General features: G+C 43.4%; 1 long non-coding RNA gene across 1 annotated transcript; it reads right to left on the bottom strand.

Annotated features, from left to right (window-relative positions):
- Positions 1 to 265: 265 nt before the first annotated feature.
- Positions 266 to 26,345, bottom strand: LOC118239573. Its single transcript, XR_004772078.1, has 2 exons — positions 26,285 to 26,345; positions 266 to 504 (listed from the first exon to the last, which is right to left on the bottom strand). It is a non-coding gene; the product is annotated as an uncharacterized LOC118239573 (long non-coding RNA).
- Between the last annotated feature and the right edge of the window lie 267 nt (positions 26,346 to 26,612).

Raw genomic sequence — 26,612 nt, 5'->3', positions numbered from 1 at the left:
GCCCTAGCCACCCTGGAACTCAATCCGTAGACCAGCCTGAACTCAAACTCAGAGATCCACTTGCCTCTACCTCCTGAGTGCTGGGATTAAAGGCATGCACCACATTGCTCAGCAGTGATTTTTATAAATAACAACTAGACGTTTTTTAATACTCATTTTCTCTCAGCTCAAGGAGTCATGTTGCAAGGGATGAATCCAAGTGGGTAGCCTTTTTGGTGAGGGGTCGAGAAGGCACAGAATCAACATCCAAGACTCGGGAGCCAAGTGAAGAGCAAAAGCCAACTCCTTTATTGAGGGTATGAGCAGACATTTTATACCCTGTCAGGATCCAGGGGTGGTGCCAACCTGGAATGCTGTGTTGTCTCTCTCTCATTGGGCCAAGCCATCATGAGATCAGCGGTCTCCAGGCCTTCTGGCAGACTTCTGGTTGGCTCATAGGGATGTTACTAATTTGCATGTTGGACTGGTCCCGAGCCAGCTGTTAGCCTCCTCCTACAGAGTCACCTAAACAGATACACTATTTAATTCCTTTCATTCATGAATCACCCATTGCATGGAAGACACAGGTCAGGTTTCATCTCTGAAGGACAAACATGCATGTTTTCTCTCCTACTTTCGGCACTCTAATAGGATCCTAAAATGGACTCTGTATTCCATCAAAGTAATAAAGCCAGTTGATGATGACATTAAGGTATTATTCAATATAAAGCAAGTTCTAATATAAGAAAAACTAACTTTACACATGTGCACATGAGCATGGGGTGGGGTGGGGTAGGGTGGGGGGTGGGGTGGATGGAGTGATGATCTTGTGGCCGGAAGATAAACTTAGGAATTCGACTGCTAAGCACCCAGCCCCATGACTTCCTGTCCACACGACTTTGGACAACTATTTATCCTCTCCACTTCCTCTTTTATAAACAGGTCACAGTGATGAATGTCTCATAGCATCTTAACAATATGACATAAGACAGCACATATAAAACAATTGGAAGGGTCCTGTTGTACAGCAAACATTCATTCAATATCCATTCTCATCGTCTCCCCATGGAAACCAAATCTTTGTGGTGACAATGCTTTCCTCGCATCGATCCCGCTTGCAGTCAGTGACTAAAACGGTGAGACGTGACCTGCTGATTTTCCCAGGATGTGTGTGTTTGCTGTGACACAGTCTCACTATGTAGCTCAAGCTGGTCTCAGACTTGCAACCCTCCTACCTCAAGTGCTGGGATTGATGATGTGTACCACTGTGCCTGACTTAGGTCTTTAACAGTTTGCAGGGTTAGCAGGAAACCCAGTCTGAACAGCTTGCCTTCGTTTCATTAGTGGCAGCACAGACTCAGGAAACTAAAGCAATACAGAACCCAACACTGGATGCTCATTTCATGTAGTGTTTTAAAAAATGAATTAAAGAGAGGTCTGGAGAGGTAACTCTTGCAGACAACCTGTGTTTGATTCCCAGTGTCCATATGGTGACTCACAACCATCTGAAACTCCAGTTTTAGGGGATCTGATGCCCTTTTCTGACCTCTGCTGGTACCAGACACACACATGTATATTATCATAAAAATATGTATTGCCACATATATGTGTCATATATCTTGCCACAATTTATAATGCATATCACCATATACATGCACACACATATACATATACACACATATAGATGTAGGCAAACACTTATAAACAAAATAAAAATAAAATGAAATAAATTGGAGTCTTCTGTTTTCAAGAAGCTGCTAGTTTTTAAAAATATAAGTAAGGCTAGACGGTGACACTTGGTGACAGAGTACTTGCCTAGGCTATTCAAGGCCTGTGTTCAGTTCAGTTCCTGGTACCACAGGAGTAGCAGCTGTGAAGTCAACACAGAGCCCTGGAATGCTGTGGAGTCCTGCTTCCATCATTTATCCTTGAACACACTAGCCCTCAGACTGTTTATATTTGTGCCTTCTTCCATGAGAGTTCGGAATGGTTTTGTGGAACTAACACTGGATAAATGAGGCCACAAACTTGTAAGAATCATGACACCCTATGAGGAAAGCGCACACTTCCATAATCGGAGTAAGTAGTGTTTGGTGACAAAGCAGCAAAAGAAGGGAAAGAGAGTTTAGAGAAGTGGCTCAGACCAAAGGAATCAGGAGACAGTGAACAATGAATGATCCAAAGCAGGATTTGCCCTTGTTTGATTATTTAAGTAAAGGGAATCAAGGCATATGGATGACCTCCTTCTACTTCCCCAGGGAAAATGTGTTCAGCTGTGGAGCACAGGTAGGCAGGAGCGGGCCCTCTCACTGAAGGAACTCTGGGCTAATGAAGCCAGGTGGGCAGAAGGCGGCAGACTCTGGGACCCATGCTTTGGCCTCGAGGAAGCTGCCTAGGCCCAGTAGCCTGGGGTTGGTCTGGGAAACATGTCACATGGGCACCAAATGTGGGCAAATAAAGGAAGTCCACAAATGCCTGAATAAAAGAACAACAGATATTTATTTGGAAAGCACTCTCACAATGAAGGTAAATAGTCACCATGGTCTTCTGCCCCTGGAGGTACAGGATGCTTTGATGCAGGATGCTCAGACTACCACCCAAGAGAAAGATGGAGTGAGCCCTCCCCTTTCTTATATGTGAGCATGTTCACACACCAAAGCCATGCCCTGTAGTTGTCCCGACCCTTGGGACAGCAACCTAGAGCAAGAAGTCCAGGGAGGGGAATGGGGACAAGAGACTCGAGAGAATGACCACAAGACAGGATTCTGATCAAGTGGCAAATTTTATTTTTTCCAGGGTAGCTTATATAGTCAGTAGTATGGGGTAAAGGGGGTCATGTTGTTCCTTCTGAGTGCTCATGCTTCTAGAAGCCATTTATAATCAAAAGACAGTTCTATAACTCTGTGGCTTGCCAAGTTTGACCTAAAGGTTCATGCCAAGCTGTATAGCTCCCAACAATGCCCTAAGACTCTGAAACTGTTGATGGAAATGAATTCCCACTATTAAGGGCCTCATATGGTGTAGTAGTTTGAATGTTATTGGCCCCCATAATCTCATAGGGAGTGACACTATTAGGAGGCATGGCTTTGTTGGAGTGGATATGGCCTTGTTGGAGGAAGTGTGCCACTGTGGGGGAGGGCTTTGAGTTTTCCTATGCTCAGGATACCATCCAGTGTCTCAGTTGAGTTCCTGTTACCTGCAAGATATAGGACTCTCAACTACTCCGTCAGTACCATGTCTGCCTGCATGTCACCATTATGATAATGAACTGAACGTCTGAAACTGTAAGTGAGCCCTCCCACCCCCAATTAAATGTTTTTCTTATAAGAGTTGCCATGGTCCTTGTGTGTACACTCTTCACTTCTGGTACTTTATCTCACTATGGCACCATCATCTCCTGCTTCCTCTGCATCTCCTCTTGACTCTGTGACTCTGTCTTTCTTCCCATCAATCCTCTCAGTTTGGATCTCCTACCTAACCTCTTCCTGTTTAGCTATTGGCCATTCAGCTCTTTTATTAAACCAATCAGAAGGTGCCTTGGCAAAGATGCATCTTCACAGTGTATAAACATATTATTCCATAACAACAGAATGGAAACATAGGCTTCTGATTGTAGTTTGAAGCATAACTACCTCACTTTCAGTAATGAATAGAAGAGCAGACACAAGGGAAGGGAGAGGACTTGCAGTGAGCTGGAGCTGGAGCTGACAGCCCTCTCAGAGACACACCCCAAGATAATAGTCACCCAGTTTCCTCTGCCTCATATGCTATTCTTCAGATTAAGTCTCAGTGAATTTAGAAGCCTTGATAGCAACAAAAGATGAAGTTAAAGATCCGTAGCTATAGTAAAACTGGAATAGTCCCGGATTTAGGGAAACTAAACACCACATTACTAAACAACCAGTGGGTTAAAAAAAGGATCCCAGGAGAAATTTCAAAGCACTTAGAGCTGGATGAAAATGAAAAAGCAATACACCTGTGATGGGGGAGGCCCTTCTTTGTGTATGTTTATCTTATTGGTTGATAAATAAAGCACTGTTGGCCAATAGGGGAGCAAGTTAGGCGGGACTAGGAGAGGAGGAGGATTCTGGGAAATGTAGGAGAGGGACACAGTCACCATGTGATCCCAGGAAGAGAGGACACATTCCACTGGCATCCTCTATAAGATAAGTCTTTATAAATATATAGATTATGGTTGATAGTCAAGACTGAGATAGCAGATAAGAAATCCTAATCATTGGCCAATAGCATTGTATCTAATATAAGTCTCTCTGTGTTATTTGGGGGGGGTCCTAACATTGCAGCCAAAGTGGGTGGCTGGCGGAAAGACTTATCATTACACACCTGATGTCGATAGCATGTATTAAAAGCAGAACAAACTGAGGGGGAATTTATAGCGATGAGCACTTATGTTAAAAAATAAACAAACAGATCCCAAACTGAAGTCTCAACTCAAGAACCCAACTTTCCAATTTAAGGAACTGGAAAAAAGAGGGGCAACCCAGTTCCAAAACTATCCACTGAAAGGAAATAATAAAGATAAGAGCAGAGGTAAATGGAATGAAAGATTGAGAAACAATGGGCAAATCAGTGAGACCAAAAGAATTTTCCTTGAAAAGATTAATGACTAAACAGCCTTTAGCAATTTAGCCTAAAAGAGAGAAAAGATTGAAATTACTAAAATCAGAAATACAAAAATACTACCAACACTATAGAAACAAAGGCACTGTAAGTTAGTGCTGTGAACAGCTGTATGTGCTAACACACTAAGTAGCCAATAAGAAAGGGCCCAGTTCTTGAATACCAATTCTCCTCAGGAGAAATCACAAAGACATAGGAAGAGGCCTACAACAGATGCATTACTACAAATACACTTATACTGTGTCTGATTATTAGAGCCATTATTGAGAACATGTTATTGAAGTCTTTAGCTGCTATTGTAGGACTCCATTTCTCCTTTCAGTGGTGTGAGGTTTTGCTTCAATATACTTTGATGATCTGTTATTCGTTACATAATCAGTAATCAAAAACTTTCCTACAAAAGTCCCTGTCCAAGTGCCTTCACTCCTGAGTTCTGCCAAACACTTAATGAGGAACTAATGCCAATTCTTCTAAATTTAAAAAAAAAAAAACTTGAAGAGAAGGAAACATTTATTAGATCACTCTATGACACTAGTGTTACCCTGATCAAAACTCTGATAAATCACTACAAGAAAGGAAAACTACAGACTAATATCTTTTAGGCACTATATGGTAAAATTCTTCCACAAAATACTAGCAAACTAAATTTAACAGCGAATTTGGAGGACTCAGATATCCTGCACACCAGAGATTTACATTTGATTCATAACAGTAGCAAAATTATAGTTATGAAATAGAAACAAAGAGAATTTTACGGATGGGATCAGCTCAACATGGGGAACTGTATTAAAGGGTTACAACATTAGGAAGGTTGAGAGCTACTGTCCCAATCCTTCCAAATAGTTTCACTGGGGACTGATGTGGGCTATCTTTCGGCATGCTGCAAATATGTGTTGCTTTTATTGGTTGGTAAATAAAGCTGATTTGGCCAATGGCCAAGTAGAATAGAACCAGGCAGAAAATCCAAAGATGAGAAGAAAAAGAAGGTGGAGTCAGGAAGATGCCATGTAGCCACCAGGGAAGCAAGAAGTGAGGTAAGAAGCCACGAGCTTCATGATAAAAAATAGAATAATAGAAATGAGTTAATTTAATTGTGAGAGCTAGTCAGTCAATAATATGACTGAGCCATTGGCCAAACAATTCTAACGCACAAGCTGATTCTGTGGAGCCTATTCTATATGGAGAGATACCTTGCTCAGCCTAGGTACAGGGGGATGGGGGGGAGGGCCTTTGTCCTGCCTGAATGAGATGATGGGACAGACTTAGTTGACTACCTAGGGGAGTCTTGGATGTTGATTCTGTGCCTTACATATAGGGTAAGGCCTCCCCTATATGTTAATTTTAAGCCTTGGAGTAATTGTTTGGGAACTGGCAGTTGGGACAAGAAACCTCCAGCCACATGTGGTGCCCAGTGTAGGGCCTGAACCCACAACCCTGAGATTAAGGGTCTCATGCTGTACTGCCTCAGCTAACTGGGAAGGGCAGAAAACATCCAGCTACAGGGGACTAAGCATGCAAATATATGAGCCTATGGTATATGTGTGTGGGTGAGCATTCTTATTCAAGCACCACAAGAACTTAGTATCATTTGCAAGAATAGTTTAACCCATTAAAATTGGTCAATGAATACACATTACCAGAATAAATAAAATAATTATACCAATGGATTCAGAAAGAAAGAATTTAACTCAATTTAATATACTTGATGATAAAAATACTCAATAAACCAGAAATAGAAGGTACTGTACTGTAATAGGCATATAGGGAAGTTAACAGTTAACATCATACATTATGCTATAGGCCAAAAACTTTACCTATAAAAAGATGAATAATTAGGGTTGCCTTTGCTCCAAACTTTTTATCAGTACAAACTGGACGCTCTAGGCATAATAGCTGAAAGAAAAGAGAAAAGCAGTAAAAAACAAAGGGGAAATATAGTCAATAAATATTTTTAAATAAATTCAGGAAGGGAATAAAATGACCTCTCCTCACAGATGAGGATTTTCTATAGAAAATCCTAATGATTATACACCTGCACAGATGCGCACACACCACACACATCCCTAGACACACATTGGTATATAAAAGGTAGTTGCATTTCTATACGCTAACAACAAGCAATCTGAAGAGGAAATTTCAAAAGTAATCCAATTTGTTAGAGCATCAAAAATAACAAAATACTTAGGGATTAACCAAGATGAGAGTTATATAAATAAAAATATAAAACATTAATGGAAGAAATAAATGGAAATTTATCTCATGTTAGTGAAATAGAAGACTTCACCTTGCTAAAATGTCAATACTGTTTGTATTAGTTACTTTCTGCATCTAAATTCCTGACAAGAGTCAATTTAAGGAAGGATGGGTTTACCTTGCTTATGGTTTGAAGGGATACATACCATCATGACAGAAAAAGCATAGTGGCCAGAGTGGAAGGCTGGCTGGTCACAGTGCATTGGTAGGATTCAGGAAGCAGAGAAAGAGCTGGAAATGGAGTAGGGCTAGACAACCTTAAAGCCCACCCTTAGTAACCCACTTCCTCCAGTGAGACTCCACCTCCTAAAGGTCCTCCAACCCTGCCACAGCACCACTATCTGGGGACTGAGTGTTCAGACACATGGGCCTATGGAGGATATTCACATTCAAACCACAACACGGCCCAAATTAATCTATTGATTAATCAATCTCAATCCAAATTCCCATGGTCTTGTGGAAGAAAGCCCATCCTAACATTTATGTGACATCTCATGGCACTCTGAATAGTCACAATGGTCATTATAAGGAGTAAATCTGTAGCGAGAGGGTGAGGCTCACACATTTTGACTTTAAAATTTTACTACAAAACCACAGTAACCGAAACAGTGTGATACTGGCATAAGGACAGACATATTGACCTACAGAGTAGAGCGGAGATCCTTGCATGTATAAGCAAATGGTCTTGGCAAGTGTGCGGAGACATCCTCTGAAGGAGGAAAGTCTCTGATATCCATGAGCAAAGAATGAAATCGGACTCCCACTGAATAGTATATGTAATAATCACACGAAATAGCCAAAAGTTAATTCAAAACGAAACAAACACTTAAAACCATAAAGCTCCCAGAAGCAAATATAGTAAAAACTATACACCATTAAATTTGGGAATGATTTCTTGGATAAAACAAAAACTAGGCAATGAAAAATAGATACACTGAACTACACAAAAAACTCTATTAACAGCCTGACTGTGGTGGTGCACAGCTTTAATCCCAGTACTCAGGAGGCAGAGGCAGGAGGATCTCTATGAGTTTAAGACCAGCTTAGTCTACAAAGAGAGTTCCAGGACAGCCAGAACTGTTACACAGAGAAACTCTGTCTTGAAAAACCAAACCAAACAAACAAAAATAGGATAGCTAGGTACCCCACAAAATAAGAAAACATATTTACAAAAAATATATGTCTTAGTTAGGGTGATGAAACACCATGATCAAAAGCTACTTGAGGAGGAAAAGGTTTATTTTGCTTACACCTCTGTGTGATATGTTATTTATGATTTATTAAAGCTTGCCTGAGGATTCAGAAAGCAAAGTCAGCCTCAAGCTATAGAAATCAGGCAGTGGTGGTACACACCTTTAATCCCAGGACTCAGAAAAGACAGATGGATCTCTCTGAGTTCAAGACCATCCAAGGCTACAGAAGATTGAATTAGTCTAAAAAGAGCTCATGCTTTTAATCCCAGCACTAGAGAGATATAAAAGATAGGAGCAGGGTTTTCAGCAGTCAGTCTCAGGATTCTCCGGCTACATTGAGGAGAGCATAGCAGTCTGGGATTGCAGTCTGAGGTTTGGTGGAGCCAGGATCACCTTTCGGTCTGAGGTAGAGGTAAGAGCTAGTGGCCAGCTGTTTTGCTTTTCTGATCTTCAGCTTGAAACATTAATAAATCATAAATAATATATCACCATGTACCTCCTTATTGTGGAAGGCAGTCAGGATAGGAGCTTAAGCGGGGCAGGAACTTGGAGGCAGGAGTTGACGCAGAGAGAAGTGCTACTTACTGGCTTTTTCCTTCTGGCTTGTTCAGCCTGCTTTCTTGTAGAACCCAGGAATACCAGCCCAGGGATGGCTCCACCCACAACAGGCTGGGCCTTCCCCCATCAATTACTAATTAAGGAAACACCCAACAGGTTTGCCAATCTTACCGAGGCAGTTTCTTATTGAGGTTCCCTCCTCTAGGATGACTCTACCTTGATGTCAAGTTGACGTAAAACTAGTCGGGACATCATAAGTGTTTCTTATCTGCAATAAGTGGAGAACTCCCAAATCACGAATCACTCAATTTAAAAATGGCCAGAAGGGTTGAAAATAATTCCTCCAAAAACCTACAATCACCTGCTACATATTTAAGAACATGGTCAAGATCATGAATTATTGGTAAAATGCAGATTAAATCTGCAGAAATGGAAGATGGCTATCAAAAATAACTAAATAAATAAATAGGAAAGAGAAAGAGGGAAGTAGAGGAGGAAGAGGAGGGCTGCTGGAACACGGAGATGTAAGAAGCCTTATTCTCCGCCGGTAAGAGTGTAAAATAGTATACAGCCATGGAAAGCGCATGGCCATCCTTAAAAAAACCAAAAAGAGAACTATCTTTATATGAGATAGCAACCCTAATTTTGGTTTAACCCCCCAAAGAACAAATAAAACAGGGTTATAAAGAATTATTTATAAACTCAAATTATTTTCAATAGTTAAAGTATGGGTGCAACCTCCCCACACCAGAATGGGCAGCAAAATGTTGGGCAGACACATTTCCCTGAAAGGAAGGAGGTTCTATCTAGCACAGTGACATTGTCATGACTTTTGAGGAAAATCTTCCTGTGAGGACACAATGTGGCTCTCCCACATCTCTGAGTTGGGCGGGGTCTTGCTTTACTTAACGGAACATCTATTATTTAACGTCTGCTTTGGCTTCCTCCACTGTCTCATAGAATGTGGTATTAGCAGGAGAGAAGCAGATGAAAACTCATGAACTTGGGATCATTTTCTCTATAACTTGTAATAAATCAAGCTCGCAAAGCTCCCAGATCACACTCTTGGGGAATGTTAATTCTCTGAAAGATGTGCACGTTGTTTCCTTTGAAAATAAAACTTGAAGTGTTTTTGTCAGTTTTCTAGTTTAAACCAATGCTCCCCCTCCTTACCACTGTGTGATTGGAAGGAGGCCTCATTACCTAAGAACACTGGCTGTCCATGCCTATCAGGGAACACATAATTGAGTCTGTGTGCTTTCTCCCGCAAGGTTCATTATTTGTTTAATGTGTATGCATGTGTTCCTGAGTGTATGCATGTGTGTCACAATGTGTACCACGCCTACAGTGTCTAGAAGACATTGGATCCTCTGAAGCTTTATAGGTAGTTATGAGCTGCCCAGTGTGGGAGCTGAGAATTGAACCCGGGTCCTCTGGAAGAGCAGCAAGTGCTCTTAACTGCTGAGCCATCTTTCCAGCGCCTGCCTTCACTGTCTAGTTTTGGGTGTGGTGTGATGAAGGCACTCCCTGACCCTCCTGCATATAATGCTCTGTACTCAGTATCCCGAGGTCTTAATGGATTGCTTGTAGTTTTAGGATCGGCAAAGCAAAAACACTGGCTGATCCTGATAAATGCTACAAGAGAAGCCAGTGAGTGAGGTGGGTACTAATGGAGACCACTTCCAGACGCTTTCATCATGAAGTCAAATCGAGCCTCTCTTAGTTAGTTAGGGTCTCTATTGCTGTGAAGAGACACCATGGCCACCACAACTCTTATCAAGGAAAGCATTTGGTTGGGGCTGGCTTACAGTTCATAGTTTAGTCCATTCTCAGCATGGCAGGACGCATGGCAGCATGCAGACAGACATGGTGCTGATGAGGTAGCTGAGAGTTCTGCATCCTGACTGGCCAACAGTAGGAAGAGACAGTGTGCACACCACTAGGCCTGCCTTGAGCTTCTGAAACCTCAAAGCCCAATCCATAGTGACACACTTCCTCCAAAAAGGCCACACGTCCAATAATGCCACTCCCTATGAGTCTACAGGTGGCCATTTTCATTCAGACCACCACAGAGGCATACCTCACTACGGAAGAGTGAACCAGGCAGGAGCATGGAATGTGTTCAAGGCGGTCAAGTTGTATAGAGAATCACTTGACTGGGATGGTATAGCAGGAGACAAGGAGTCTGGAGACAAGGGCAAGGGTCTTGTTGTTTGAGGCCTTGTGAGTCCTTCGGCTCTGGAGTGTCAAGGTTTCTATTGACTACCAATTAGAATCACCTAGAAAAGGAATCCAGGCATGCCCGTGAGGGATTTTGTTGTGAATGTAGGCAGCACCATTTCATGCTCTATCTGAGGAGCTATTGGCAGTTGGCGGCTGCTTCGAGAGGGAGAATTGGTTTTCTTTAAGAGTACAGCCCATGCCAGGCCGTGGTGTCACACGCCTTTAATCCCAGCACTCGGGAGGCAGAGGCAGGCGGATCTCTGTGAGTTTGAGACCAGCCTGGTCTACAAGAGCTAGTTCCAGGACAGCCTCCAAAGCCACAGAGAAACCCTGTCTCGCAAAGAGTACAGCCCATGGTAAGTTGACAGTACTCCACCGGAAGACCACATATCTAAGAATGATGGGCAGCTCAAATTAGACTAGCTGGGTTAAAAGAAAAATGAGTCTAGAAAGTTAGGTGGTTAGGGAGGGGGGCTGGATCTGGGAAGCGTGGGGGAATGGGTAAATATGATGACCCAAACACACTGTGTAAATTTTTCAAAGAACTAATTAAAAGATGGGGTGGGGGAAGAGAAAGAGGGAGAGGGACAGAGAGAGGGAGAGAAAGATAAAACACAAACTGGAAGTCCAGTGAAGCTATAAGCTCTCAAAGCCCACTCCCAATGACCTACTTCCTCCAAGTAAGGCTGTACCTCCTGAAGGTTCTAGAACCTTCCCAGTGTTCAAATTGGTGAGCCTGTGGGAGACATTCCTCATTCAAAGGACAAGTGGAGGTCATCACTGACATGAAACAGGCCAGATTTGGTCATATAAAGATGATTGTGAGCAGCCAAACTCCAGTGGATACATCTACATCACAAAACTTGCCTCTGTGGCACAGGCGACATCTTGGAAGAGGGGGTGGAAAGATGGTAAGAATCAGAATCCCAAGAAGTCTACTGGGAAACAGTTTCTCCTAGAAATGGCTGCACAAACCTGACTGGAACAACGGCAATACCAAGAGACACGCTAGGGTAGAAGGGGAGAATCTCACAGAGTCCTGCCCCTAGATAAAGAGCTATGGGCACTAATGATTGCTGAGAGAGCCAGGATCGGCATCACAATGATGAGCGTCCATCCTGGTTGTCAAACTTATGCAAATGCAAATATATATATATATATATATATATATATATATATATGTGTGTGTGTGTGTGTGTGTGTGTGTGTGTGTGTGTGTGTGTGTGCATCTAGCAATGATAATGCATGAAGAAGAAGCTATCAGTTTGAGAGTGGGGGCATGGAAGGAGCTGGAAGAAGGACATAGGAGGAGCTGGAGGAAAGGCATTTGGGAGCTGAAGGGAGCAAGGGGAAGAGGAAAGTGGCGTAATTCTATTATACAGTTAATTTAAGGATTATGTGTCTTCTCTCATACCTAGAATTTTTTTTTAAGACAATGGGGGCTATTTGGGAAAAGAAAGGGTACTGATGTTAGCATGGTAAGATCAAAGTACATTATATTCACGCATGCAAATATTAATTACATTTATCTTGTATAGTTATATACATATAAAACTAGATAAATACAAAAGGGGGCGCACTAAGGAGAAACAGCAAGATGTATAATTGTTTGTCTAGAACTAGAAACTAGAGGCTATGTAGTGGCATTAGTTGGCAAAACTGTGGATTTTTTTCTTTCTATTCCTTAGCTATTAGAAAATAGAAAAAAATAGAAAAAAAGATGTTAATTAAACAAAGTAAAATATCTATGTAACCATTACAAGTTGTCACAGTGAATATTTAATGACAAGGAAAAATGCTCTTTCTGAGACTGAGCTCTTTGCATTCATCTCCAGGCACAGCTCTGTCCCTGAGAGGCTGCTTGCTGTGAACACTCTCTGCCTGAGGCTTTCCTCTGGTCAGGACCCGGCTGGAAATCTGTGCTAGGGGAGTGAATGCTCAGCCCTCCTCCTGCCAACTCTCTCCAACCCTAACCAATTGCTTACGGGAAGTTGACAGTGAACAACCTTTCCTTCCTCAACTTCCCCAGGGGCAACTGGGAGATGTTTTCCACACTCAGGTTTCTAAGATTTCACCATCAGAGCTCAGTTCTGATTATAACACAGTACCTAGTAGATTTATTACTTAGAGTTGATCTACTTATTGTGATTTTTTTAATCAAAATTTTCAGCATTCCTCTCATGAGATGGTTGTGTCTATGTCCCCTCTCCTTTGGGGACATGACTGCTTTAACTAAAAGACTAAGGCAGAAGTGACCTTGTGTGGTTTTCAAGGCTGCACTATACAAGAGCATCAGTTTCTGTTTGCCCTGCTGGGTACTTCCTCTCTTGAGGAATTCACACATCAGGTGAGAGGTCTGGCAACACTGAAGTCCCTATGCCGCACAGCTCATGTGTCAACCTGTTTGACCCTCAGGACCACCTGATAGTCAGGAGAGCCTTCAGACGCCTGAAGCTCTGCAATAGCTCAAAGCTAGGTTCCTGGACTCCTGTTGAAGAAAATGTTATGAAAGACATGTTGGGTTTTTATAACACCAATAAATAATTTTACATAGCAACAGTGACTGGAAAAATTTCCTTCTCTGTATGTCTTCACAATATCTTACATATGTTTCCTGGCATCAACTTAAAAATAAATTATGTAGGAAGATACTTCAGTGGTAGAACATTCATCTAACGTGTGCAAGGCCCTCTTTTAAGACTCCAAGACTGCAGCCGGGTGGTGGTGGCGTACGCATTTAATCCCAGCACTCTGGGATCTCTGTGAGTTCAGAGGCAGGTCGATCTCTGTGAGTTCAAGGCCAGCCTGGTCTACACAGAGAGTTCCAGGACAGGCTTAAAAGCTACACAGAGAAACCCTGTCTCAAAAAACAAAAGCAAAAACAAAAGAAGACTCCAAGACTGCAATGAATGGATGTATAGATGGATGGTTCGGTGAATAGATGACAGATAGATAGATAGATAGATAGATAGATAGATAGATAGATGAATGGATAAATGGATGGATGGGTAGGTGGGTGGTGAGTAAATAAATTCCCTGTGTTACTCAGTCTTCACTGCTATAACAAAATATATGAGGTGTAGAGGAGCTACTTAAGAAAGGTTTACAGCTGGAGAGATGGCTCAGAGGTTAAGAGCACTGGCTGCTTTTCCAGAGGTCCTGAGTTCAATTCCCAGCAACCACATGGGGGCTCACAATCATCTATAATGAGATCTGGTGCCCTCTTCTGGGGTGCAGGCTGAACACTGTATTCATAATAAATAAACAAACAAACAAATAAATAAATAAATAAATAAAAGAACTTCTAATCTTGCCAAAGAAAACAAAAAAAAAAAAAAAGAAAGAAAGAAAGATTTATTTGGCTATGGTTTCAGTAATAGTTGCTTGACTGCATTGCTTTTAGGCCTGTGACAAGGCAGAAATGAACATCAGAGGAAAACTGCTCACTTCATAGCAGGAAGCAGAGAGAATAGATAGGCATACCATAGCAGATAACACCGTCTCAATCTGCCTCACTTCCTAAGAGCCCATTTCAACTATGAACTAGTATATACATTAATCCATTAATGAAGTTAGCACCCCCATGGTAATTAGATTAAGAATTTCATATATTTTTCTTCCTTTATATTCATTTCATGGCTTGGCTATACACAATCATTAGTTGGTAACATGGTTTTTCTTTTAAATTTTATTTGTATTGGTTTCTGTGTATATGTGTCTGTGAGACTATGTCATATGTGTGCGAGTACCAACAGAGACCAGAAAAAGAGTTTGAATCTCCTGGAGCTGGAGTTAAAGGTGGTTGAAATCTGTCTGGCCAGATGTGGGTGCTGGGAACTGAACTCAGGTCTTCTGTAGGAACAATAAGTTCTCTTCCCTACTGAGGTGTGTCTCCAGGCCCACAACATAGTTTTCATGGTCCAACTTTTCCAAGAACAAATTTCAATGGAACGGTTCAAGTATACGTAATTCATTTATTTTTCATCTTATTTTTAGCTGACAAATAACAATTGTATTTTTTTCTGGGGCACAAAGGGATATTTTGACACATATACATTGGATATGATCACATCAAGGTAATTAGCAGATCTGTCACCTCAAACACTTCTCATTGCTTTGTAGTGTCATTTTCAGCAAGGTGAGTAGGCCTCAAGATGTTATGCCTAGTGAAAATAAGTCAGGCCCCAAAGGGCAAATATTGCATGGTCTCACTCATCTGGATTCTAACGAAGTTATCTCATAAAAGCAGAGAAAAGCAGTGTTTATCAGGAGCTCAGGGAGTGTGCGGTTGCAAGAGATTAGTCACATTATGATTTATATGTGAGAGGTCCCCCAAAACTCATGCATCGAAGCTTGGTCTGTAGTGAGAATCCATGAGAGTCTGGGCAAGGTTTACAAGAATTTATGTGTAAAAAGGGTAAACACTCACAGATACAGGCAGGTTGGATGCTGCTGCAGCTGTTCTGCCCAAGGGGAAAGAGCACCAACAGCAATCTGCCTGCTCCTATCCTACTGTCCCAGAGAGCTCGAGAGCAAGAGATGGAGAGACCATCCCCCCACATCTTATCAGTTGTAGCAGACAAGACCATGCCTTAGAGCTTGCTGCCCAAGTCATTGTCTAAATGGATTGAAATCCCACGACACTTCCCCTTTTTGTCTACATGAGAAGGTTCTAAACCTAATAGAAAACTATATACAATAAGAACAATTATCAAGTATTTCCAGGAGAAAGAAAGGATAATAACATACACAAAATGGAACTACCACCAATGATAACAGCAAACAAGAAACGCACACTAAATGTCCAGGCTACAGGTAATTGGCAAATGACAGATTATTCCAATAGCTGTCCTATACTGAAGAGTCTAAATCTTGTATCTAATTATGCCTTAGCTAAGATATGAGAGGGTAGTGATTATGACTATCTAGTCTTCAGCCCCATCAAAGACCTGTTGAGGCAAATAATATTACCCAAGAAAGCAGGAAGTACAAAGAAGTGATTTGCAAAAGATGTAAGAAATGACAGAAACAGCTGGCTACCTGGACAGTCACCCAAAGACTTTCTGTAACACTGGGCATCCATCTTTGTCTATAGGCCTAGAATATCTGACAGACCATTTTCAGAAGCAGGAAAATTCAAAAGACTGTCCCACTGTGTCTTGGCAAGGTTCAGCAGTTGCTTTTCCTTGTCTCCTGTTTGTCCAGATTGGACAGTATGCTTACTGTCAGCAGTTTAGGTAAGGGCAGTTCTTTGCCCAATAGGCCAATTTTGACAAGAAAAAAACTCCATATGGAGTGTCTTTGGTATCCAGCATTCTCTTGGGGATAAATCAGTACTGCCAGGAGCAGTTGTATCTCACGTCAACAGAATTCTAAATTATTAAAACATTTAAATGCCATATTCTGTACGTCTTTGAGTATTAACTATCTATGTTGGAGCACATCTCTGTGTATCTTAAGCATGACAAACATGTGTGACTGTTAACCTGTAATTCTTTTTTTTTTTGGTTTTTCGATACAGGGTTTCTCTGTGTAGCTTTGGAGCCTATCCTGACACTCGCTCTGGAGCCCAGGCTGGCCTCAAACTCACAGAGATCTGCCTGCCTCTGCCTCCCGAGTGCTGGGATTAAAGGCGTGCGCCACCAACACCCTGCTAACCTGCAATTCTTAATAATCTATATAGCTTAATGACTAAAGCTTCACATTATAAAAAAAAGCTTCAAAATGTATACAGCATAAAGACAATGATCTCAAAATTGTAACAATATATCTTAATCAGAGGTAGAAATTTATAGTGTGAGATGACAAATTTGTATCAATATACAAAATATCTTAAGCAGAAGTCAAAGTATACCTGCAATATGACAAAAATAATTTTACACTTGTGTACAAAAATATTGTAAACAAAAATAGGAACATACACACTATGACAAATATGATTTTGAATTTGTATCAATATACAAACTATCTTAGACAGGAATACAAAAAATAATTTTACATTGGTCCCCATGTTGAAAGAAGACCTGACTACATCTGCCTGCTGAGTGTGCACCAACCACCTAGGCCCAGCCACCTCCCATCATTTCTAAAGTGATTATTTTATTATTTCACACTGGAGTTCAGATTGTAGGAATGTGCCTTTGTTTTAACACACCCACCAAAGGAGAGGCGTGACCAGCCCTGCCCAGGTTTGCATAGTGCCTTTGCAGATTAAGCTCCTGAACACTGGAATCTAGACAGGATGTTTCCAGGGACTGATTGCTGTCACTTCCAGGAAGAGCAATTTGTTCTGAGTTAGCTATCCCAGCTGTCTGGCATTATCGTCGGAACTGCATTTTAAACCTTTGGGAAATCATATTTCCAACTTGCACCTCCGGGAAAGAACGTACTCCCTAAGAGAAATCTGTGACACGAGCAGGCTGTGCCCCTGGTTCTCTGTTCGAGGCCTCCTTCCTATAATCAGGACCCATGCATGCTGTATTTAAGATGCTGGTAGACGATTTCTGCTCTTCCCATAGATTTGCTTTCTTTCTATTGTGCATTACTTGTTAAAATACTGTTTAATAGCAACAGTAACTCCTTTCAAAAGCATTCTTAGAACGATGGCCATGACCAAAGTTTCTATTTCTATTTTGCCAGGAAAAGTGAATATAAATAAAATGTCCTTAAATCTATCCCTGACAGGTAAGAGCTCAGGGCTGGAAAGATGGCTAAATGTTTAAGACCTCAGTTCACTCCCAGCACCCACAGAGCAGCATGCAACTTCTGCAACTCTAATTGCAAGAACTCGAATGCCCTCTTCTGACCTCAGCTAGCAATGGGCATGCATGTGGTGTGCATATATGCATGGGTACATTCATACACGTAAAGTAAGAAATAAATCTTTTTAAAAATTCACGTAAAAGCTAAGCGGAAGTCAAGGTGTTCTTTAAGAGAAAATGCTAACATCACGCAAACCTTTCTACTCTGGACAGACTTCTCTATCTGTAAATTACTGGAATTGCTTTGTCCACTCCTGATTTGGCATTTTTCTAGGAGTTCAACTAGTTCAGCTGGATTCTCACCATCTCATACCTGTGTGCAGAATTCTCCCGGCAGTTTGTAGACCGCCAGCTATGAACTTCAGCATGTTTCCCAACCTGGCATGTCCAACAAGGATGTAGCCCTCAAATAGGATAGTCTGTGAACCTAGCACTTCCTGGCCCAGCCCTCACATATCAGGGCCTCCTGAAGTTTGTCTCCTATCTTTGTCCATGTCCTGCTTCCTAAATCAGTCTTCCAAACTATACTCATGGAGGCGTTGGAGGAGTGAGGTGTCCTTCCTCAGAGGACAGCCATCCAGAGGTTTTTCTTCCTTCAATGTCACAAACGGTCTGTATAGGCCGTGCTTTGGAGGCAACTGAGGCCATTCAAGAGGCTTTTGGGATGAGGGTACATGGGTTAAAGATGGGAGCTCAGATGACTGAACACAAGGTTGTAGGTACTGAGCAGCAGGGCCCTCATGCTTTGTCATTGAGTGGTACAATGTCACTAGATCACTGATCTCAAACCAAGTAGCAGCAGCCATGATGCCTCCAGACAGGGTTCCATTATTTGATATCAGGTCCTCTCACATTGTTGAAATCATTTTGTACGGGAGACACTTTGTGCAGCACACCCAGTGTGGTGGTCTGAATGTCACTGACACCTGATGGGGAACGTACTATGTATGTTTATCTTATTGATTGTTAAATAAAATACTGTTTGGCCAGTGAGACAGCAAGTTAGACAGGACTAGGAGTCAAAGAGGATTCTGGGAAATGTAGTAGAGAAGTGCTGATCCAGGTAGGAAGTGACATAGCAAGGAGACTCATATTTAAGCGAGGAAACAGGAAGTGGCCCCCTTTTCCCCTCCGCTCCTGCTCCAGGGGCACAATGTGATCCACTGGCAAGGAGGGACGCCAATAAGGCGTCCGATAAGATAAGTCTTATAAAATATATAGGTTTATGATAGTTAAGACTGAGCTAACAGATGAGAATCCTAGTCATTGGCCAAGCAGCTTTGAACCTAATACAAGTTTCTGTGGATTCTTTTGGGCCTAACTCAGGCGGGCGGCTGGCGTAAAGCTCACAGGTGGTGGTGGGGCTCACGCGGCTTTTGGCAGAAAGATTTATCGTAACAGACACCCATAATCTGACAGTGAGTGTCACTATTGGGAGGTGTGGCTTTGTTGGAGTGGGTGTGGCCTTGTTAGAGGAAGTATGTCACCGTGGAGGCGGGCTTTGAGGTTTCTTATGCTCAGGATACCACCTATGTCTCAGTAGACTTCCTGTTGCCTGCCAAGATGCAGGACTCTTGGCTACTTCTCCAGCACCATGTCTGCCTGTGTGCTGCCATGGTTCCCACCATGATCATAATGAACTGAACCCCTGAACTGTAAGTTGCCGCTTCAGTTCAATGTTTTCCTTTGTAAGAGTTGCTGTGGTCATGGTGTCCCTTCACAGCAATAGAAACCTTAGCTAAGACTCCCAGACATAGGAAGGCAGCTACCAGTGTTGATGCAGGCCCTCCACCAGCCCTCGGTGCTGGACTTCTGGCCAGGTCTGACTCTGAGACCAGTGTGTTCTCCCTTGACTGCCACAGGCTCACTCATAATCAGGAATACCATACTGTGTCTGTGCAATTAGCTCAGACTTGCCCACTGTTGTAATGACCTGAATAAAGTCTCTATTATCATAGAAACGACAATGAAAATAAAAGTTTTCAAAGTAAAAGTAAAATTTGAATTCTGTTTTGTTTGTATTGGATCTTCTGCTTGGGGCTTCCTTGGCCCTGTTTTCATCCCTTGGTCAGAACTTAGTATCATGTGACCTACACTCACCAATCAGCAGCTCAGCTAGTGGTCGCCATACCTGACCCAAACTTAGCATCTCTCTAGAGCCTATCTGAACATGTGCTGGTACTCAGAGCCAGATGAGTGCCTGTGAAAGTCGTATGTCTAAGAGTCAGCAGGGCCAAGCTGAGACTTTGTCCATGGTAGGATAGCATGACATATGAATTGAAGTTATATGGGAAACAGAACCCATGAGGCCATTGTTGTATCAAGTAGAGAATGATAAAGGAAAATAATGAAAAATCCTGTGTGTGCATATGTGTGTACGTGTCTGTACAGGCGTGTGCATAGGGAGTAAGACAGGAGATGCTCTAATTCCAGGAGGATGCATTGTGCTTTTCACTCTACATTTTCAGAGGTGCTCGCCTCTCTTCCTTTCTTCTACACGACCCTGTTGGAGCGCTTTCTACTCTTTGCCACCAGTGGAATTGCATCTTCATATTCCATGACCAAAAAGCTGAAATGATCCAAATTCTGGTATTAGTCATCCCTGACATACCAAGGATGTGTTATTCGTCTCTCTGTGTCATATTGGAGACAGGATTCTGTGCAGGCCCGTGGTCCCATGGCTACAATAAGTGGTCAGCCTCTGTCCAGGCCACAAGCCTTTTCTGGCTGCTGTTCCACTCTTCATTTCTAGACCTGCAGGTTCTAGAATGGAAGAGGGGTTTCAAGCTCTCCATGGAGAACATGTCGCAGGGTGCTGAGGATAAAGTGTCAGTGCTCCCCAAACCCAAACCGTAGAGCAGTCAGCAGCTGCATTAAGATGCTAATGAGCACACCCCGCTGGGTGACCAAGAAGCTGCCTATGTTTCACACTCCCTGCCAATGCTTGCATTTTCAGCTGTGCTTATGTGTTGTCTCCCTGTGCACTGAGCAAGCACAAGAGAACTCAAGAAGGGCGAGAATGAGACAACATTACACACTGGGAGAAAGACGGCCGAAAGCTGACAGTGGGCTAGCCTCAGGCATGCTGAGGAGAGAGGATAGCCTGTGGTTTAAAGACCTAGAAGCAACCCACCAGCGTCTTCACTGATATTCTCAAAGGTGACTCTCATACCTCCATAGAGTTGTGTTTATTTTAGAGATGGAGAAAATGAGGCCCAGGGAGAGCAAATTATTTGCCAGAGCCGAGAATGGCAGAACTAAGACTCTCAGCTCCCCACCTGGACACCGGGATGCTATACATCTGCCTTCCCTCACCTCTGAACTGTCAGGTGAACAGTACTAGCAAATCTGGCCATTTTGCAGTTGTTTTCTGTGAGTCTCACGTTAACCATTTAGAAAGCAGTGGCCTGGCTGCTGACATAAAAAGCAGTTATATAATCTTTTCATTAGCACAGCTTTTTTTCCGTCTGTAAAGGGCTAGCAGCAGATGCCTGACGACTGACCACAGATGTCAGCAGACCCTCCTTCCACACCCTCTGTGCTTCTCCTACCCCTACTGTGCTGTGCTTCCTACGGACACTCGTCAAACAGGGAAGAGCGCAGCAAGCAAGTAGCACAACTGTGTCTGCAGATTCCTGTTTTGTGAGTGCCGGCTCATCTGTTTATGGGGTTAACTTACGCCTTTGGAAGCGAATGTTTTTGCAAAGTGTGGAAACGGAATCCCAGCAATCTGTAATGTTAGACAATGAAGAGGAAAATTTCTCTTCAAGATTTATAAAGAGAGGATAGATAATCCACATAAATAATGAGGCTAGCATCTTTTTTTTTTTTTTTTCAGAGTGAAAGGAGGTCAGCCGTTTGTAACGATATGCCATTTCATACCTCAGCAGCTCTCTGGGTCTTTAAAAATGCAGCACACGGCCACAGGCCGACACTAGTTCAGGACTGTCTTTTAATCCAGCCTGAGAGGTAGCTCACAAGCAGCACTTTTGACAGGGGCCATCAGAGGTTTGGGGATGTTCGGGAAAAGAAGGCAATGTGCTGACACAGTGTTCAGGAAGAAAGAACATGCAAAGAAAGACAGTCTAGCTTTTCATCCCCTCAAAAAACAGTGACATTGAAGGGGAAAGAGAGGGCCTGGGAGTCGAGGTGGAAGTACAGCCACATGGTCTACATAGCCACCACCTACCTTAGGATTAAAGAGTTTCTAGGTTCTCTGACAGCATAGCAGCCTGAGCCACGTAAATCTATCTAGCTTTCAAGAGCTACACAAAAGAGCTACACTGGGTAAGGAGGGGTCAACCCCAAGCCCTCAAGGTCTTTCAACAGAGCCAAGGTCCAGAAATAGGAAACTATGTAGGTTTGTTCGTTACTTTTCTTGCTTTTGTGATAAAATTCCTGACAAAAACAACTAGAGGAAGGAAGGAAGGGTTGTTTTTAGCTCACAGTTTGAAGGTACAGGGTGTCACAGTTGGGGAAGGTGTGGGGGCCAGAGGATGTGGCAGCTGCTCACATTTCAGACACGGTTAAGCAGAGTGGAGAGATAGATACGGGCGCTCGGCTGGCTTTCTCCTTTGCGTACATGCCAGGATTCCAGCCCATGGAATAATGCCTCCCACAGTTAGAGTGGGTCTTTCCACCACATTAATGCAATCTAGAAAATTCCTCACAAACATGCCCAGGGACCTGTCTCCTTGGTGATTCTAGATCCTGTCAAACTGACAGTGTTAATTATCACATGGGTAGACGTGGAGAGTCAAGGAAGCCTGAGTATGGCTCAGGGAGCCTTCCATCGGGGTTGTGACCACACAGCTTTGGGACAACAGATGGACTACCCAAGTCTCCTGTTCATTGATCAAGTTCACTCAACAAACATGCCTTTAGCCTACTGTGTCACTGCAAGCTCTTCTTGATACCAGATTGCAGAGTCCTGACCCTATAGATCATCTATCCTCTCTGTCCTCAAACCTTCAAGCAAAGCTTGGCTCATAGTTATAGGTTTGGGCTGGTGATGGAGAGTTCGTGGTACCCTTTAGGAGGCTCAGTAGACAACTGGGCTCTTGTCAAGAGAACTTGATGCATTTGCAAGGTCATTGCTGGATCCCACTCAGTAGCCAGTGGGGGCACTCAGGTCTAGATGTGGAGTTCAGCTGCACTGTCTACTGAAAAGGCTGCAAGCAGCCCTGAAGCTTTAGTGCTCCTGAGCTGCAGACATCTGATCTTGTCACAGAGGATGCCCAACTTGTCTGGCTATCTGAGCTGAGATGCCATTCTGTGATCAAGAACCCCAGTATAATATGTTGGTTTCCAGTGTTTGCATGCCTGGTTGCTCTCTGGAACACAACTTGGACCTTTAATGGAATTCTGATTAATAGCATGTTTATATGTGTGTGTGTGGATGAGGGGAGTAACCAGAAAGTATTAAAGAAATGGATCAGGTTCACAGACCCCAAGTTAAACTGCCTGGGCTCAAATCCCTCAGTTTCTCCATGCATAAACTAGAGACAAGCAAGACTGAATACTTGTAGGAGTGAAGTGAGCTAGAATATAATCTAGTCACCAGACTAATATGTAATGACAGTGATAATCCTGTCTCACCAAAAGGGGTATATACCATGGCAATCTCAGGGCTGGAAACAGCCTTTTAAGGAGTGTCATTTAAGCTGTGGCCCGAAGGATGAGTAGAAAGGAGACAGTGGAGATGCTTCTGCTCCAAGTGACAGAGCTGCTGGAGAGTGACCTTAAGGGAAATGATGGCATGGCTTTTTGTTGTTGTTTACACACACACACACACACACACACACACACACACACACACACAAAGCTGAGTGGCAGAGGCACTGAGGAGCTGAGCTCGGTAGCTTTTCCCCTGGAAGGACCCTGCTGAATGACAGCAGAATGATCAAGCAGATGAGCCACCTGCCAGCCACCAGCAGGCAGTGTCAATGACCTAGGACATGACTTGTTAATGGGTTCACAGAACAGGTGGCTCTAGAAAGATGAGGTGCTTGTTACCAGCAGTGTAGGGGGAGAAGGACTGTTAATGTAGACCAGGCCTAGGATGCACAGGTGGCGTGGCACATTTAGGCACCAGTGAGGACTTTAAGGTTCCTTGAGCAAGCAGGCCAAGAGGTACAGCTGGAATGTGAGGCTAGCGGGGTAGACCCAGAGGGCTTTAGAAGCCAGGCCCAAAGTGGGGGTTTGTCTTGGACAGTGTTGAGGAAGTGTTTCTGGTTCCAGTGTGAAGAGATGAACTGGAGGTAAAGATGATGGAAAGCAGAGGAAGGAAGAGTCGGTTGCTAGAGTCCAGTCGTGACAACTTGAGGAACTGAGTGCTAAAAACAGAGAGTCAAGGAGGAGAGAGAAATCCAGAGGCATTTTCTGCAGCCCAGAGTGGATAGAGGGATGATGCAGGCTCCTGATGGAGATATTGAGTGGATAGAAGACCATTTCACAGAGTACAGCAAGGGTGACAGATGGTTACCCTTAACCAATACCCCAACTGTATTGGTTATCGACTGCTGTGTAAAAAAATTTTACCTCAAACTTACTGGACTAAAACAACAAGCATTGTGTTTACTTATGGTTTCTGTGGGTCAGTGATCCTGGCATTGGGTCTTCTTTTTTTTTTTTTGGCTTTTTGAGACAGGGTTTGTAGCCTATCCTGGCACTCGCTCCTGAGACCAGGCTGGCCTCAAACTCACAGAGATCCACCTGCCTCTGCCTCCCGAGTGCTGGGATTAAAGTCGTGTGCTACCAACACCCGGCCCCCACTGGGTATTCTTGTCTAGAGTCTGTGAGAAGGCCACAATGCAGGTGTCTGTGGTCTTATCAGGGTAGGGCCATTTGCAAATTCAATCACATGTCTTTGTGGCAGCTACCTGGAGTTCAATGGTTCACTTCCTGTTGTGAGGCTCTACCTCCTAAAGAAGGTTCCACCTCCTTTCAAAACAGCACCACTGGCTGGGGACCAAGTCTTCAGACACATCACATTCAGACATATGGCATTCAAGCTGGAACTAGGCAGCAAGCATGTGTTGCTCAGGAAGAAGAAAGTGTGCACTCTGGGAGCAACAATGTCAAGACCAGCTAGATCACCATTGCCAACTAAGTACCACAAGACTTCTAATTGTGTTTATCTCAAAACCAGACCATTCTTTCTGTTCAAAGAAGCATCACCCCCAGCCCTCTGGCCCAGCTAGCCTCAGGACCCTATGACTTTTGTGTACATATGCAATTCCTCAGGTTCCGTAGCTTTCTGATTCTCCTCCAAGTTTAGCTGAATTGAAGAGACCAGTTTACAATTACAAACAAACACTAACAGTTTTTGGCAAAAGGAAGACAGAACAAAATGGAATGTACTTTTTTGTGACCTAGTCTTAGATCTGACATCTTGTAGAAGTGAGCCTGCCCTGGGAGGCAAGGAGAAAAAATGACCCTGATCAGAGTTATTATGACTGAGTGGGAGAAGGAGACCCACACTCCCTCCCTGGGAGGCAAGGAGAAAACACAGGCACCAGGCAGTTGGGCACTATCATGGTGAGCAAATATATGGTGTGGTACTGGAGAGAAAGAGAGACAGAATGGTTCATGTCCTGTGGAGAGAGTCAGATATGAAGAGGTGAAGTCAGTGAGGAGTCGGCTGAGGTGAGTGGCTTCCTTGTCACTCCAGGGTCATGGTGATGTCTGGGCCTGGGCTGCTGCCAAGGCCCCTGTTTGTGTCTGTGGCCCTGTTGCAGCCATGGACTGTGTTGACGTCCATTACTCCTATTACCACTGAAGGCTGAGAGGATGAGGCTGAACAGAGTTGGTCCCACCATTCACTGGCTCTAACACTGAGGAGAACTTGTCCTGCCCCTGTTGGCTATAGCACTCGAAAGAGCGTGTCCTACACCTCACCTGAGCAGCGCAATAGAGGTGACCCTGTTGGCAGTAGGGGCAGGGGTGGCATAGGTGAGCTGTCCGTGCTCCTCACCAGCTGCAGCACTTGGGAGGGGCCCTGCACCTCTCCTGGCCCTGATGGTGTGAGTGAGCCAGCCCAGAGGACCTGAAAGCAGGAGAACTAGCCCCGCCCCTTGCTCATTGCTACAAGGGGTGAACAACTGGGGCAATGCCTGAGAGATTACCTTAGAGGTGAGGATGGGGAAAAGTTGCTGGGCTGACCAACCCTGCAGCTACCCAGGCCCAGAACCAGGGCTTCCATTTGGCCCACCTCAACATCCATCCCATCTATGATCCTCTAGATACAAAGCTATCTAGAGGTTATCCTGTGGAGTCCCTATTATCTATTTGGTTATCCTGTGGAGTCCCATCCACGACACAGGCCAACCACAGGATAACCAAAAGGAGTCCAGTGAGGGTCCAGCATCAATGGTGTAGCAGAAACCAGAGGCCTCCAACCAGACCAATGACTCTTTGCAATGAACACTTGCAAGTAAAGATGTATGGGCTAAAGGGTATACTGTGTGACTCACTGTCACACTACAGCTTCCGCACTGTAACAATAACTCTTTCTGCCAGTTGCCCAAACCCTGCCGCCATGCTTGGGCCACCAAACAACAACAGAGTCTTCTGTTAGTTACAATACTGCCAGCCAATGACTAGGATTTCTCATTTGCTATCTCAGTCTTAATTATCAACCATAGCCATTAATCTATATATTTTGTAAAGACTTACCTTATTGAGGATGCCAGCGGCATGCGTCCTTTCTCCTGGGGACCACATGGTGACTCCTGTCTTTACTACATTTCCCAGAATCCTTCTCAACTCCTAGTCCTACAACTACCCATCTTGCTTTTCTATTGGCCAACAGTGCTTTATTTATTAACCAATAAGACAAACATATGCACAGAAGGACCTCCCCCATTACCACACTGAGATTTTCTTTCTTCTTTTTTCTTCTCTTTTAAATTTTATTTTATTTTATTTTGGGGGGAGGTTGCAAGGGCAGAGGGTAAAAACAAATTGGATGGGGAGATGAATGGTATCGAGATGAATGATCTGA

Source organism: Cricetulus griseus (assembly GCF_003668045.3).
Source record: "Cricetulus griseus strain 17A/GY chromosome 1 unlocalized genomic scaffold, alternate assembly CriGri-PICRH-1.0 chr1_0, whole genome shotgun sequence".
NCBI classification, from domain to species: domain Eukaryota; kingdom Metazoa; phylum Chordata; class Mammalia; order Rodentia; family Cricetidae; genus Cricetulus; species Cricetulus griseus.
This window is presented reverse-complemented; position numbering and strand designations above follow the sequence as displayed.